General features: G+C 37.3%; 1 protein-coding gene across 6 annotated transcripts in view; it reads right to left on the bottom strand.

Annotated features, from left to right (window-relative positions):
• b3galt1 (beta-1,3-galactosyltransferase 1) overlaps positions 1-14,960 on the bottom strand; it is a 538,987-nt gene that overhangs the window by 30,189 nt on the left and 493,838 nt on the right. The window contains exon 7 of one of the 6 annotated variants that reach the window (XR_010002361.1): positions 10,316-10,469. The exons of the other annotated variants lie outside the window; for them this stretch is intronic. The gene's annotated coding sequence lies outside the window, so the exon portion shown is untranslated. Of the gene's footprint in view, positions 1-10,315; positions 10,470-14,960 lie in introns of those variants that run through there. 6 annotated transcript variants of the gene reach the window in all.

The following is a 14,960-nucleotide window of genomic DNA, read 5'->3' on the forward strand; positions in this document are numbered from 1 at the left end:
ATGGGGACTATGCTGAAAAGTGGTATTTGGCTGTGGCTTTCAACTGCATATGGTAAATGTTTTCTCCTATACTTTCTTCATTTTTAATTCCAAAATGTAATCTACTTTCTGGATAGCCCTCTTAGTTAAGGATTCCCATCTTGTCTGTGCCGAGAGACCAGGCTTTCAAACTATTCCACTGGCTCTTGGTCTATCACAGAACCATACAGTCATAGAATTGGACGGGATCACAAGGGCCATCCAATCCAGTTCCCTGTTGTGTAGAAACACACTACTAGAGATGCCCATCCAACCTCTCAGAAGGTGAGTCCACCAGGCAGCCCATTACACTGTTGAAGTGCTCTTACCATAAAGCCTAACAGTCAGATGCTCTATTTCACTGAAAAGTAGTTCAGTCCCTTTTGCACATTGTAAGGGCTGAAACTCTTAATGCATTGGAAAATTATTGATTAATCATAGAATTTTAAAAAGAAGAGCACATTAAATTGAGTTTAATCAGAGCTGTCTTTCTGCAGAAAATGTTTAGTACTGATGACATATATTATAGGGTATTCTGGTATTCAGAAAGAGTATGCATAAGATGATGGCATTCAAAACCACAGATGATTTTGGTTTTGTCCTTCAGTCAGGAGGTCAATTATCTTCAATAACTAACTTCCATAACCTGGATTGAAATGACATTATTATTGGTGATGTCTGTGATCAATTACTTTCAAAGCAGAGATTGATGTTCGAAAAATATTAAACCCCCTGACTTTTCATTTCATTGTTCTTGCTGCATTCATCATTCTGAAGGCAACCAAAATTTCTTCTATTAATTTAAATGTCTACAATGTTTTCCTGATAATTATGCCTTTATATTTAATAGTTTTCACTTTCTTAAAACACATTATCTTCTAAGTGCTATATTGTCTATCACTTTATTTAAGGATTATCCAGAAAATTCGTGAGTGTATAATGGCAATCCTATTCAGAGCTGGGAAAGTTATTTCTCCCCACTTACTCAGTATACTGATTAGAATCTAATCTATTGCCATTAGTCATTCATTTAAAAAAGTAATTTGCTACATTATGTTACTTTTATTTAAATAAACACAATGGTACGAAATATGAAATATATATATATATATATCAAAATGTCTCTAAATGCCCTTTAAAATGAACTTTATTGAGTAACCGGAAAATGTTATCACAGCAATAAAGTGACATAATTTTCCCCATTACATTACTCTAAGAGTTATTTTCTGTGATATTTATTTATTTATTTGCCTTATTTCTACCTCGCCTTTTCTCTGCCTCGAAGGGGACTCAAAAGCGGCTTACAAGTGACAACCATTAGATGCCTTAAAATACATATATACAGAGACTAAAAATCAATTAAAAATTAAAAATTAATACATATTAAACATTTGAAATTTTAAATTCAATATTGTAACGAAGTGTGAATTTTTTAGTTTACAGATGTCATGTTTAATTGCGTTTTAAAAGGGTCAATATTTCAGTTATTCTGCACTTAGGAGTTGGTTGCCATGGAGAAGTGGGCGGAGCCAACTGCCATTTTGGTGGAAAAGTGCAGGTTTGAAGAAAAAGCAGCTAGTCTGTGCTCTTATGAGGCACAGGGAAGACTGATCCTAAGTTAAGAGGATCAGGGAGACTCAATTGGTCATTTTAGTCAATTTAAAATAAGTTTGGTGACTTATTTTAAGGTAGTCTGTGCCCTGCTGAGGTACAGTTAAGACTGATTCTCAGTTGGAGAATCAGGGAGACTCAAGTGCTTATTTGAGTCAGTTTAAAATAAGTTTGGTGACTTATTTTAAGGTAGTCTGTTTCCAGATAAGGAACAGATAGTCTGTGATTGAAATTCACAGGGTGACTGTAGTTTAAAGCAGTAGAGAAGGAAGTGATATTTTAAAGAATTTGAAACACCTCAATATAGCTTTGCAACAGTTAATCTAAGTGCCTCTAAAGAGAAGTTACTGTAACCATTAAGCTTGTGCCTGAATAAACGTGTTATTGTTCTTTCTACCATCTAAGCTTCTGTCATCTATATTACCATCTAAAGCAAACAACGAGAAGGAAGAAAAATAAAATTTAAAAAGTCTTCTCTCTAAGTAGCTAGTGGCTATATCTTCCAATAGTGGTGGCAAGAGTTGATAATCCCCTTAACATCTGGTGGCCACATTATAAATATCTTTACCTCTGTTGGCAGCTTTTAAATAAAACATCTTTAATAACTGGTGGCAGTGGATATAAAAGATATAGTAATAATATAAATATAATTAATTAATAGAAACTCATCCACATCTCCGCAATTGGTGTCAGAGGTGGGATTTTAAAAAGATTCCCCCCTGTCTGACATCTTTGCAAATATTAAAATCACATCTTCTGAAAATCATAGTCCAAGGCAGTGCCAACTCACTGCAGGTAACAACATTAATTGCAACTTATTATTTAGAAAGCTGGATCCTGCTTTAGCTTCTGCTATGTGGTCACCTTATTTGCCAGCCACTACATGAGTTCAGTCCGAGAATTATGCCTTGCCATGAAACTTTAGTATATGCAAGGGATACAGAACTGTATCCTATGGTCCTATCTCAGTGTTCCCATGGATGTTTATTCCAGGATTCCTGATATTCCTTACCTTTAACTGGAAGATTTGAAGGGTGGGGAGTGTATGTGCATGTACCTCAATACATAGAGAAGCGTCCATACAAGAAGGAGGAAACAGAAGTCCAAACTGCATGGAGTCCTCAACTCACAGTCATTGTAGATATTTCCTTCACATCTTCCAAAGAAGTGGGAAAAGTTAAGGGACTAGGAGGTTGGGATTAATACATAGAAATGTCTTCCTCTCTAGCTTTACTTCTTTTTTTATCTAATTGTGGGTTAAACTTGCTGTTTGCATGCAAAAGGTGAAGAGAGGGGAAAGAGGGGCTTTGTTTTTCATAAAAATTCTTCCCCCAATGAAATTTCCCTTCAGTCCACAAATCTATATCTAATTTATAGAAAGCAAATAGCTGAAAATTTAGTAATCCTATATTTTCTGTATTACTGCCGATTTTGCCTGTCCCTAAGCTCTGCCTCAAACTGCTTAACTTAAATAATTGTAATGCTAGTATGTTTTTGTTCTGAAGGAAAATGTAATGGGGAGGCGGGGGCAGGATTCTTATTTGAGGGCAGAGAGCTCATGTTGACCCTTCTTTGTAGCTACATCCCTGCTGGCTTCAAATGCAAGCAAGCAATTCAGGAAAGATGTGTTATCTAGCAATAGAGGAGAAAAATAGAACAGTTTTGAAAAATATTAAATAGGATGTGTACAAAGAGAAGGAAGGCATTGCTGTTTGCCACCCCCCCCTCCCCCCAAAAAAACCAGGATTGGAGAGCACTATATATACAGACGCTTTTAAGGTTTTAACTTGAATTGTTTTTAATCATTATGTTTAATATTGTTTGTATATTGTATATTTTAAGTTATATTGTAATACTTTTAGTTGTGAGCTGCTTTGAGTCTCAGCTTTGAGAGAAGGCGAGATATAAATAAACATGATGATGATGATGATGATGACGATAATGACTGGCACAAGCCACTCAAGGTGGTCCCAGTGGTGATTAGCACAATGGGTTCAGTGCCTAAAGACCTTGGCTAGCACTTGGAAATTGGCACTGATAAAATTACTGTCAGCTGCAAAAGGCCACCCCACTGCACATGTTATTCGATGATACATCACATAGTTCTAGACACTTTGGAGGTGTCCGACGTGTGATCCAATACAACAGCCAGCATAGTGGTGTTGTTTGCTGTGTACTAATCTTGTTGTGTATATAATAATAATAATGCCTAATTTATTTACACTATTTATATTGTAATTATGCCTAATTATGCCATTATGCCTAATGACCAAACAATAAAGTGTCACCAACCAGAGACCTATAAATATCTGGGCATATTACAGCTGGACAACATCAAGCATGAACATGTGAAAACTGTGGTCAGCAAAGAATACACACAAAGGGTCAGAAAAATTCTCAAAAGCAAGCTCAATGGAGGCAACACCATCAAGGCAATAAACACCTGGCCCATACCTGTCATAAGATATACTGCTGGCATCATAAACTGGACACAGGTGGAACTGGACAATTTGGACAGAAAAACAAGAAAACTCATGACCATTCATCATTCACTGCACCCTCGCAGTGATGTTGACCGGCTATATCTGCCTGGAAGATCAGGGGGCAGAGGACTCTTATAAGTAAAACAAACAGTCAAAGAAGAAGAACATGCGTTGGCAGAATATGTAAAGCAAAGTGAAGAACCTGCTTTGATTGAAGTCAAAAATCAGAAACTTCTCAAAGCACAGCAGACAAAAAACCAGTACAAGAAAACCGCACTACAAACTAGAGCTGACAGCTGGCACAACAAGACATTGCATGGAAAGTTCCTTGACAAAATTGAAGGAAAAGCTGACAAGGAGAAGACCTGGCTATGGCTCACAAATGGGACCCTGAAGAAGGAGACAGAAGGCCTGATCCTTGCAGCCCAGGAGCAAGCCATCAGAACAAATGCAATTAAGACCAAGATTGAAAAATCAGCTGATGAACCAAAATGCAGACTGCACAAGGAAGCTGACGAAACCATTGACCTCAGCTGCTTTAAGAAAATCGCACAGACAGACTACAAACAAAGGCACAACTATGTGGCCCAAATGATTCATTGGAACTTATGCCTCAAGTAACACCTCCTAGCAGTAAAGAACTGGTGGGATCACAAACCTGCAAAAGTATTGGAAAATGAGCCTGCAAAGTTACTGTGGGACTTCCGAATCCAAACTGACAAAGTTCTGGAACACAACACACCAGACATCACAGTTGTGGAAAGGAAAAAGGTTTGGATCATTGATGTTGCCATCCCAGGTGTCAGTAGTATTGACGAAAAACAACAGGAAAAATTCAGCCGCTATCAGGACCTCAAGATTGAACTTCAAAGACTCTGGCAGAAACCAGTGCAGGTGGTCCCGGTGGTGATGGGTACACTGGGTGCCGTGTCAAAAGATCTCAGTCGGCATTTGGAAACAATAGACATTGACAAAATTACGATCTGTCAACTGCAAAAGGCCACCCTACTGGGATCTGCGTGCATCATCCGAAAATACATCACACAGTTTTAAATGCTTGGGAAATGTTCGACTTGTGATTTTGTGATATGAAATCCAGCATGTCTATCTTGTTTGCTGTGTCATACAATAAAATAATAATAGATTGTAATTAAACATATGAAACATTCACAAGAGGGTTCACATTTGGGCATGGTGTGAATCCAAATAAAGCGCACTCAAGAACAAGGGAATTGTGTTTTTTGTCACTATTAATGTCACAGGCGATAACCGGTAGAATGCATTTTTGTTCATGCACAGATTAACCCAGCAAACACAATAGCAATGAACGTGCTTTCCAGCAGAAAAATATAATTTCCTCAGGTATAAATGAGAAAACATGCGGGGTTTCAAATTTGTGACACTGCCACAAGGTCATAAATCTGTAGGAGGATGTCACCACTGCATAGAGAAAATGTATTACTATTGCACATTAGTTTCCATAAGAACCCTTCCTCAGTCTATCAGTCCAGGAATGGAATGAATCATTTAGCTTTTGTGCACATATTCACTCTGAACTTTCCAACTCTAGATAGGATGCGGGGCAAGATCCTGTGTGTCTAATCAGGTTTCAAGTCTAAATAGATCACAAAAATATGAGGATTCCAAGGTCTTGCTCTATTTCTGATTTCATTACCTGTATCATTATATATAATTTAGTGTATTTCTTTCTTTTTTTTAAATTGGGGACTGTAACATTTCCAGAGGGCAGTAACCTGTGGCCAAATGAACTGGCTCTGGTGTTTTATCTTTTCGCATCTGCATCATTAGGCTGATTGCAATTCTTGCTCAGTGTCGAATTTCTCCTCCCATCCAACTTACTCCTGTGTGCTGTCTTTCCCTCCCGCGATTTGTTTCATCCATAAGGTAGAAAGCCAAGAGCTTCCTCCCACATTCTCATTAGACCGCTGTCACATTCTGTTTGTTTTCCTTCTCCCCGCCCCATTAAGGGAGCAAGGAAAGCATGGCCAAGGCAAATCCTGTCCCACAATTTAATTGGAAGCTGTGGAAAGTTTCTACCTGTAATCTTTGGATCTCTGGGGGAATGACAGAGCTGCATAAAGGCTTTCCTCCCCCAGATCTCCCCTACAAAGTGGTGTGACCCTGGACCAGTAAAGACACAAAGCCCTACGGCAGAGGAGAAAATGTATATATCTCAATGTCTGCTTCTGTTGGAATACCAGGAAATTATGTAGAACATATATTTCTTACAGTAAGAGTTCAGTGTTATTGTAAATATTGCTTAGCAGAGTTATCGGAAAAAAACAGCATGCAACATAATTGGGTTTATGGATTTAATGCTATGCGGCATATGCCACCCGTATAAGCTTACAGCTCAGTATTTTGTATCAGTTAATTAAAAATCAATAATGAAACATCACTGCCATATATTAAAGCCTTCACTTTACCTAAATGACATATTTAAATTGTAGGAATATGCTTCCTCATGACAATTCTTAACTTCCCTCCCACCCCAAAGTTCAATATACAGTAGAGTCTCACTTATCCAACACTCACGTATCCAACGTTCTGGATTATCCAACGTCTTTTTGTAGTCAATGTTTTCAATACATTGTGATATTTTGGTGCTAAATTCGTAAATACAGTAATTACTACATAGCATTACTGCATATTGAACTACTTTTTCTGTCAAATTTGTTGTATAACATGATGTTTTGGTGCTTAATTTGTAAAATCATAACCTAATTTGATGTTTAATAGGCTTTTCCTTAATGTCTCCTTATTATCCAACATATTCGCTTATCCAACATTCTGCTGGCCTGTTTATGTTGGATAAGTGAGACTCTACTGTAGATGGGATACAAGAAAACATTCGGCATTAAAAAATATTAATTTTTCTCCATAAGAATTTTCGAAGTGACATTATGCCTGGAATCAGTTTTTGGCTTGATTCAGCTATTATGCTGGATTGATACCAAACATTTTAGTTGCAACCCACAAATCCTTGAACACAATAATGTGCTACGGTGAATAAAGATGTTGGCAGACTTCCTCAGACATATAGAAGTAGTAAATGGCTACCTATTGCACAGCACATCTATAAGCCACATCTTTGTAAGACTATGACAAAGATGTGTTGTCGAAGGCTTTCATGGCCGGGTTCATAGGGTTGTTGTGTGTTTTCCGGACAGTATGGCCATGTTCCAGAACGTGGCCATACTGCCTGGAAAACACACAACAAACCCTTGACAAAGATACTATGCTCTCTCCTTGAATCAGATCCATAATGTTAGGCTCATGACAAACCAAAATAAATGTTTTTTTCACCAATAAGAACTAAATTCTTTGTCTAGCATTTTGATTGTGTGCATACTGCCATAACTAATGTGTATCGATGTCTCCTACTAAGATGGTTAATGAGTGTGTGGGTGTATGAAAGCAGAAGAAGGAAACATGGATGCAAACCTCACTTCCATCTTGACCAACAAATTATCAGTCTAGAAATACTGTATGTACTGATAACAATCTTTTCAGGTGCAGAGCTGCTGGTACTTTTCTGTTACAAGTTGCGCATCCCTTATCCAAAATGCTTGGAACCTTGGAACCACAAATGTATTTTATTTCATTCCCACGCCCTGATTTGAAATACAGTAGAGTCTCACTTATCCAACACTCGCTTATCCAACGTTCTGGATTATTCAATGCATTTTTGTAGTCAAATGTTTTCAATATATCGTGATATTTTGGTGCTAAATTCGTAAATACAGTAATTACTACATAGCATTACTGCGTATTGAACTACTTTTTTGGTAAAATTTGTTGTATAACATGATGTTTTGGTGCTGAATTTGTAAAATCATAACCTAATTTGATGTTTAATAGTCTTTTCCTTGATCCCTCCTTATTATCCAACATATTCGCTTATCCAACATTCTGCTGGCCCGTTTATGTTGGATAAGTGAGACTCTACTGTACCTCTATTTGTGTATACATACCTAATGAGATATCTTGGAGGTGGGAGCTAAATCTAAATTCAAAATTTATTTATGCCTTATACAATTTATACATAGCCTGAACATTATTTTGTGTAATATTTTAATAGTTTTATGCACAAATCAAAATGTATGTACATCGACCTATCAGAGAGCAAAGATGTCACTATCTCAGCCAGCAATGTAGAAGATTCTGGAATATTTAGGATTCAGCAATTTCATACAAGGGATGCTCAACAAGGGATACAAGGGAACCTCAAGCCTCAGGCCCGGGCTGTGGCGCAAGCTGGTAAGCAGCCAGCTGCAGCCAGCTGAGACCAAGAGGTCATGAGTTCAAGGCCAGCTCGAAACCTGCATTTGTCTTCTGTCTTTGTTCTATGTCAAGGCATTGAATGTTTGCCTTATATGTGTAATGTGATCCGCCCTGAGTCCCCTTTGGGGTGAGAAGGGCAGAATATAAATACTGTAAGTAAGTAAGTAAATAAATAAATAAATAAACCTGCATCTGAAAAAAGCTTGAATTATAATGGTTTCTTTCAACTAATTTATTTATTTATTTGCTACATTTATATCTCGCTCTTCTCACCCCGGAGGGGACTCAGAGCGGCTTACAAATCAAATGTACATACAATATATTATTAGCATAGCACAATATAAGCATTAAATTACTATATTGTACTGTATCATTATATGGTAATATTATTAGTAATATTACATTTAATATATAATGTATACCGTATATACTCGAGTATAAGCCGACCCGAATATAAGCCGAGGCACCTAATTTTACCACAAAAAAACTAGGAAAACATTGACTCCAGTATAAGCCAAGGGTGGTAAGTTTCAGAAATAAAAATAGATACCAATAAAAGTACATTAATTGAGGCATCAGTAGGTTAAATGTTTTTGAATATTTACATAAAGCTCAAATTTAAGATAAGACTGTCCAACTCTGATCCAATCATTATTCTCATCTTCTTCAATGTAAATGTGCTTATGTATCCTTTTAATAATAATAGAGTAAAATAATACATGTAATAATAGTAATGATAAATATAGGAAAATAATGCAAGTAATAAATAGAGTAAAATAAGAAATGCAATAATAATAATAATAAGATTAGAGTGAAATAATAAATGTATTATTATTAATAATAAAAAATAGAGTAAAATAAATGTAATAGTAGCAACAATAATAGAGAAAAATAATAAATACAATAATAACAGTAATAATAGAGAAAAATAATAAATGTACCATATATTCTCGAGTATAAGCTGACCCAAATATAAGCCAATCAAGACCCTCACCCGAGTATAAGCTGAGGGGGGCTTTTTCAATCTTAAAAAAGGGCTGAAAAACTAGGCTTATACTCAAGTATATACAGTAATTAATATTATTATATTATATTATTATTAGAATAATATTGTATTATATTATAATATTATTATCAATATTATAAGTATATAAAATATATTATATATTTCTAAATTATTGTATATTATATAAGGCTGGAACATTACATTGTTGAATGGCAAGTCAACATGTACATGATAAATTACATCTTTTAATTGATCTACTTTTGCTGATACTATAAACAAGATCTGAATGATGAGATTGTGAAGAACCATTGGCTGACAAAGCACCACCCAAATCACAGGAAGAACTATCCTTATACTGTCATTCTCTGCGTGTTGATTTGATCTGGTGGTAGGAAATGAATGAAATGGATAACTTGGTTTCTTATTGTCATCACATAAGATGCCCCCTTTCAGTGTTGGTGTAAACTAAGAACCATCTTAGTTCTTAGAACATGAAGCAGAAGGAGCACAACATACAGAAAAGCAAATGCTAAACTAGCCAACATGGTCATTCTCCCATTAGGTAAAGTGATTATCAGTTAGTTAAGGACACATTTCATAAGGCAACCATGACATATGTCCCTTCCAGTGGGCATGGTGAAACAGTCATCTATCTCAGTTAACTTTAGGTGTGGTGTACAGGGAAGAGATTTTTAATTGTTAAGTTTTAGTTTTTGAGGGTTTTTCTAAACTCCGAGAGTGAGCTGATGGGATTTTCATTCTCAAATGAAGCAGTATCTCTAAGATCAATTGGATTGTTTTAATGGAGCTGTCCAGAGTGCTGAAACTCACATCAACCAACACAGGTTCAGCACAACTTCTTTAAAGCTAAAACTCAGCAGATTCACTTGCCTGTTGATCTATGAGCCATCACTCCCCATTGTTCAGATGCAAAAATAGCTGGAACTTGTTCTGGCAGTTAATGTGGTGCTGATGGTTGTAAAAATTGGTGACCACGTGTCCTGTTTACAGTCTTCCATTTGAACGTCTTCTATTTGTCAGGCTATCTAATCAAAAGAAGCATAACAAAGTAGAAGAGTTTTGATTTTCCCCATTAATAGTTAACTCAAGGTTTATAATTACAGTAGAGTCTCACTCATCCAAGCTAAACGGGCCAGCAGAAGCTTAGATAAGTGAATATCTTGGATAATAAGGAGGGATTAAGGAAAAGCCTATTAAATATCAAATTGGGTTATGATTTTACAAATTAAGCACCATAACATCATGTTATACAACAAATTTGACAGAAAAAGTAGTTCAATACGTGGTAATGTTATGTTGTAATTACTGTATTTACAAATTTAGCACCAAAATATCATGATATATTGAAAACATTGACTACAAAAATGGCTTGGATAATCCAGAAGCTTGGATAAGCGAGGCTTGGATAAGTGAGACTCTACTGTATTAGTAATATTCTCTTGGTCCAGTTCTAAAAAGATTTCAGAGGCAGATGGCTGAAGATCTTCACTAAGATAGAAAAAAATTGGATACTTCTGTATTAAGAAAAAAGAGAGGTGTCTTAGTGAGGTTTTGAGCACCAAGAAACAAGATGACACATTTTGATTTTTAGGAAAACAGTTAAGACTAAGACTCCAGGAGACCAGGGCTCCAATCCTTGCTGAATCATGGAAATGCTCCAGAAGACCTTGGGGAAGTCACATTGTCTCAGCAGCAAAAGAAGACAATTACAAACACCTTCTGAACAAATTTGGCTTTGATAGATTTGAAATTATTTCAAGGCAAGCAATGCCAAGAAAGCCAAATACATATTCTATTGCCAGACATGTTTGCACTTTCATTTTGATGAAGAGCAGCCATGAATTTCGAACAGCAGGCATAATATAGAAAATATGTAATACCACCTTAACACTCCTCAAGTGTTATTGAGGAGCCTTGCAACCTCTCATTTCTAATTCTTCTAATGCCTTCTGAGTGGGTCTAGCTTTGAAAATGGTACACAAACTTCAGCTGGCTCCAATAGGATAGTCAGATGGAGTGGGAATCATGTGGGCACAGATGTTGTTGGGCTGCAATTTCTGTGCATTGCTTGCATAGATAATGATGAAGGATTTGGAAGACTCCATCTGGCAGCACCCAAAGGACCAGCCTTTGTCCCTTTCTACTTAAAGGCCACCATGAATGAAAGAATTGGAAGGGGCTTCATAGGCCATTGAGTCCAACCTCTGAGCTTGAAACATCCTTAACAGTCTCTTTTTGGAAAGAAAGAGACCTTATCAGTGCTCTAGATAATTAGTTTCATTGCTGAACCACTTTTACCCTCAAGAAGTTCCTTCTATCTTAGAAGTCTCTTCAGATACACCATGAAAGAAGATGGATTTCATCATCATTCACCTTTAATAAGTAGCTCCATTTTCCAAGAGAATATACCACCTTTTTATATACCTTTTTGCCAGCAAATTCATAATCATCAGTGGCTCCTCACCTCCCAAACACCGTATACCTATATTTCAGGCCATAGGCCACTTTCTAACTTGGGTGGATTTCATTTTGGCTTTATTATGTACTGCCACAGCCGTTTTAGTTTGCATCATTATCGAACTTGTTTTATACTTCTTTTTTGTTATTCTGTATTCTAAATTTTTACATTTGTAAAAAAATTGGTTACTAAACAGTTTTTGTATGTAGCAATTAATTAATTAATCATCCTTTGTTTTTGAATTATAACATACAGATTTAACTGGAAGACTACTATCTTGCTAAAAGTATAGGAATCTCTATTCTGAGTCCTAGGCTAAACTGCCTTGAAAAACCAGGAGATATAGAACCTTACATTTTTGTCTGAAAAAAAGCATGCCTAATATCTGAGAAGTAGAGGAAATATTATCTAAAAGTATTTTTTTTCGTGTCAGGAGCGACTTGAGAAACTGCAAGTTGCTTCTGGTGTGAGAGATTTGGCCGTCTGCAAGCACGTTGCCCAGGGGACGCCCAGATGTTTTTGATGTTTTTATCATCCTTGTGGGAGGCTTCTCTCATGTCCCCGAATGGAGCTGGAGCTGATAGAGGGAGCTCATCCGCGCTCTCCCCAGGTGGGATTCAAACCTGGCAGCTTTCAGATCAGCAAACCAACCTACAAGTCGCAAGGCTTTAATCCACTATGCTCCTCATCTAAAAGTTACTCTACATGACAATCACTGCTAAGACATGTTATGATGTTGTAGGTAAGGAAGAGCATATGAGTTGTGGGTAGCTTGGTTTTACTTTGTATATACAGTAAGTTTCTTGAGATCAATGCATGAAGAAAGGGGCCAATGATACTAGATGTGGAGAGGATAGCACAAGTCTATTGGTTTTTACACTTGTTCATTCTCAACATAATCTACTATTACTTTTACTACTACATAGTTACTGCAACTTAGTAAAGCCAGTACTATAATTTATTTTCTGTATACTCTACACTATTGAAACATCACTTCCAACTCTGTATCTTTGTAAGCAAATCTATTTTTTCCCTTCTGATTTCAGCACTTATGAACTTTGTAAGACAGTTACCATCTGCTGCTGTGTTTAATGTCCAGGAAGAGAAAGAGAGGACAAGGCAGAGGAAGTTCAGAAAGAAAAGTCAAGGAGTTAAATTTTACTTTCCATGATCAACAGTGGGAGCAATTTCCTAGCTACTTGAGAAGAGTCACGGAAGTGCCAAAGGCAATCTTCTTATGTAAGGCACTAATTTAGCTCCTTCAAAACAGGTGCACATGTTGGAGGTAGCTTGAAAGGAGTTTACAATTTTACTTCCACCCACTCAGAAAATAATGCTGATTTTAAAAAGCAAGAGGAGGAGGGGAAGGAGGAAGGGAGGGAGGAAGAAAAAAAAGAATTAGGATGATGGCAACAAATACTACTACTATTCATAGTAGGACTACTAGTAGTATAAAAGCTCAGTTCTTCTTAGATTGGCTTCTATTTCTTACGTAATGACTGCTATAAAAGGTAAAATAAGGGAAGTACATGAGAACAATAGGTTGTTGTCTTTGGGAAGAAAAAGCACAGTTCTCTTCAGCAAATTTGTAGTAGTTCTTGGGAGACTATGGTGAAAGACAGTGAGATTAATCATCATGCATGTGATGAATCCAGGAACCACTGGCACCAAAACATAGGTACACAATATTGCCAGATATATATATATATATCTGCTCTTAGAAAAACATCTACTTATGCTTTATTGACTACTCTAAAGCCTTCGACTGTGTTGACCATAACAAACTATGGCATGCCCTTGGTGGTATGGGGATAACAAGTCACCTTGTCTGTCTCCTGAGAAATCTGTATAAAGACCAAGTAGCCACAGTAACAACAGACCACGGAACAACAGACTGGTTCACGATTGGGAAAGGAGTGCGGCAGAGCTGCATACTTTCACCTTCCCTATTCAACTTGTAAGCAGAACACATCATGCGACGTCCGGGGCTTGACGAATCCAAGGCTGGGGTTAAAATTTCTGGAAGAAACATTAACAACCTTAGGTATGCAGATGATACCACTCTGATGGCTGAAAGTGAGGAAGAGCTGAGGAGCCTTATTACCAAGGTGAAAGAAGAAAGTGCAAAAGCCAGGTTGCAGTTAAACATCAAGAAAACCAAAATCATGGCAACTTCACCTATTGATAACTGGCAAATAGAGGGAGAAAATGGGGAGGCAGTGACAGACTTTATATTTCTAGGTGCAAAGATCACTGCAGATGCAGACTGCAGCCAGGAAATCAGAAAACATCTACTTCTTGGGAGGAGAGCAATGGCCAACCTCGATAAAAAACTGAAAAGCAGAGACATCACACTGGTCCGCATAGTGAAAGCAATGGTATTCCCCATAGTAACCTATGGATGCGAGAGTTGGACCATAAGGAAGGCTGAGCGAAAGAAAGACGCTTTTGAACTTTGGTGCTGGAGGAAAATCCTGAGAGTGCCTTGGACCGCAAGAAGATCCAACCAGTCCATCCTCCAGGAAATAATGCCCAATGGTTGCTCACTGGAGGGAAGGATATTAGAGGCAAAGTTGAAGTATTTTGGCCACATCATGAGAAGACAGGAAAGCTTGGAGAAGATCATGATGCTGGGGAAAATGGAAGGAAAAAGGAAGAGAGGCCGACCAAGGGCGAGATGGATGGACGGTATCCTTGAAGTGACTGGCTCGACCTTGAAGGAACTGGGGACGGTGACAGCCGACAGGGAGCTCTGGCATGGACTGGTCCATAAGGTCACGAAGAGTTGAAAACGACTGAACGAGTGAGACGACGATAACATTATTGTATCACTTTATGAACTGGAATCATGTGGCAAAGAAGAGAGAAACCTTAAGCAAAGAGAAACAGTACAACACTTGGACAGTTATTGCATACTTCTAAGACCCCAAGACCCCAAGACTTTGAACATTCTTAGAAGTATGCAATAACTGTCCAAGAAAGATGTTACCCTCCTGAAAACATTGCTAAAGCTTCAATCAAAAGACCATTCAGTGCTGATTTAATTGTTTCACTTCTA

The sequence above is a fragment of the Anolis carolinensis genome, chromosome 1, assembly GCF_035594765.1.
Source record: "Anolis carolinensis isolate JA03-04 chromosome 1, rAnoCar3.1.pri, whole genome shotgun sequence".
Lineage (NCBI taxonomy): Eukaryota > Metazoa > Chordata > Lepidosauria > Squamata > Dactyloidae > Anolis > Anolis carolinensis.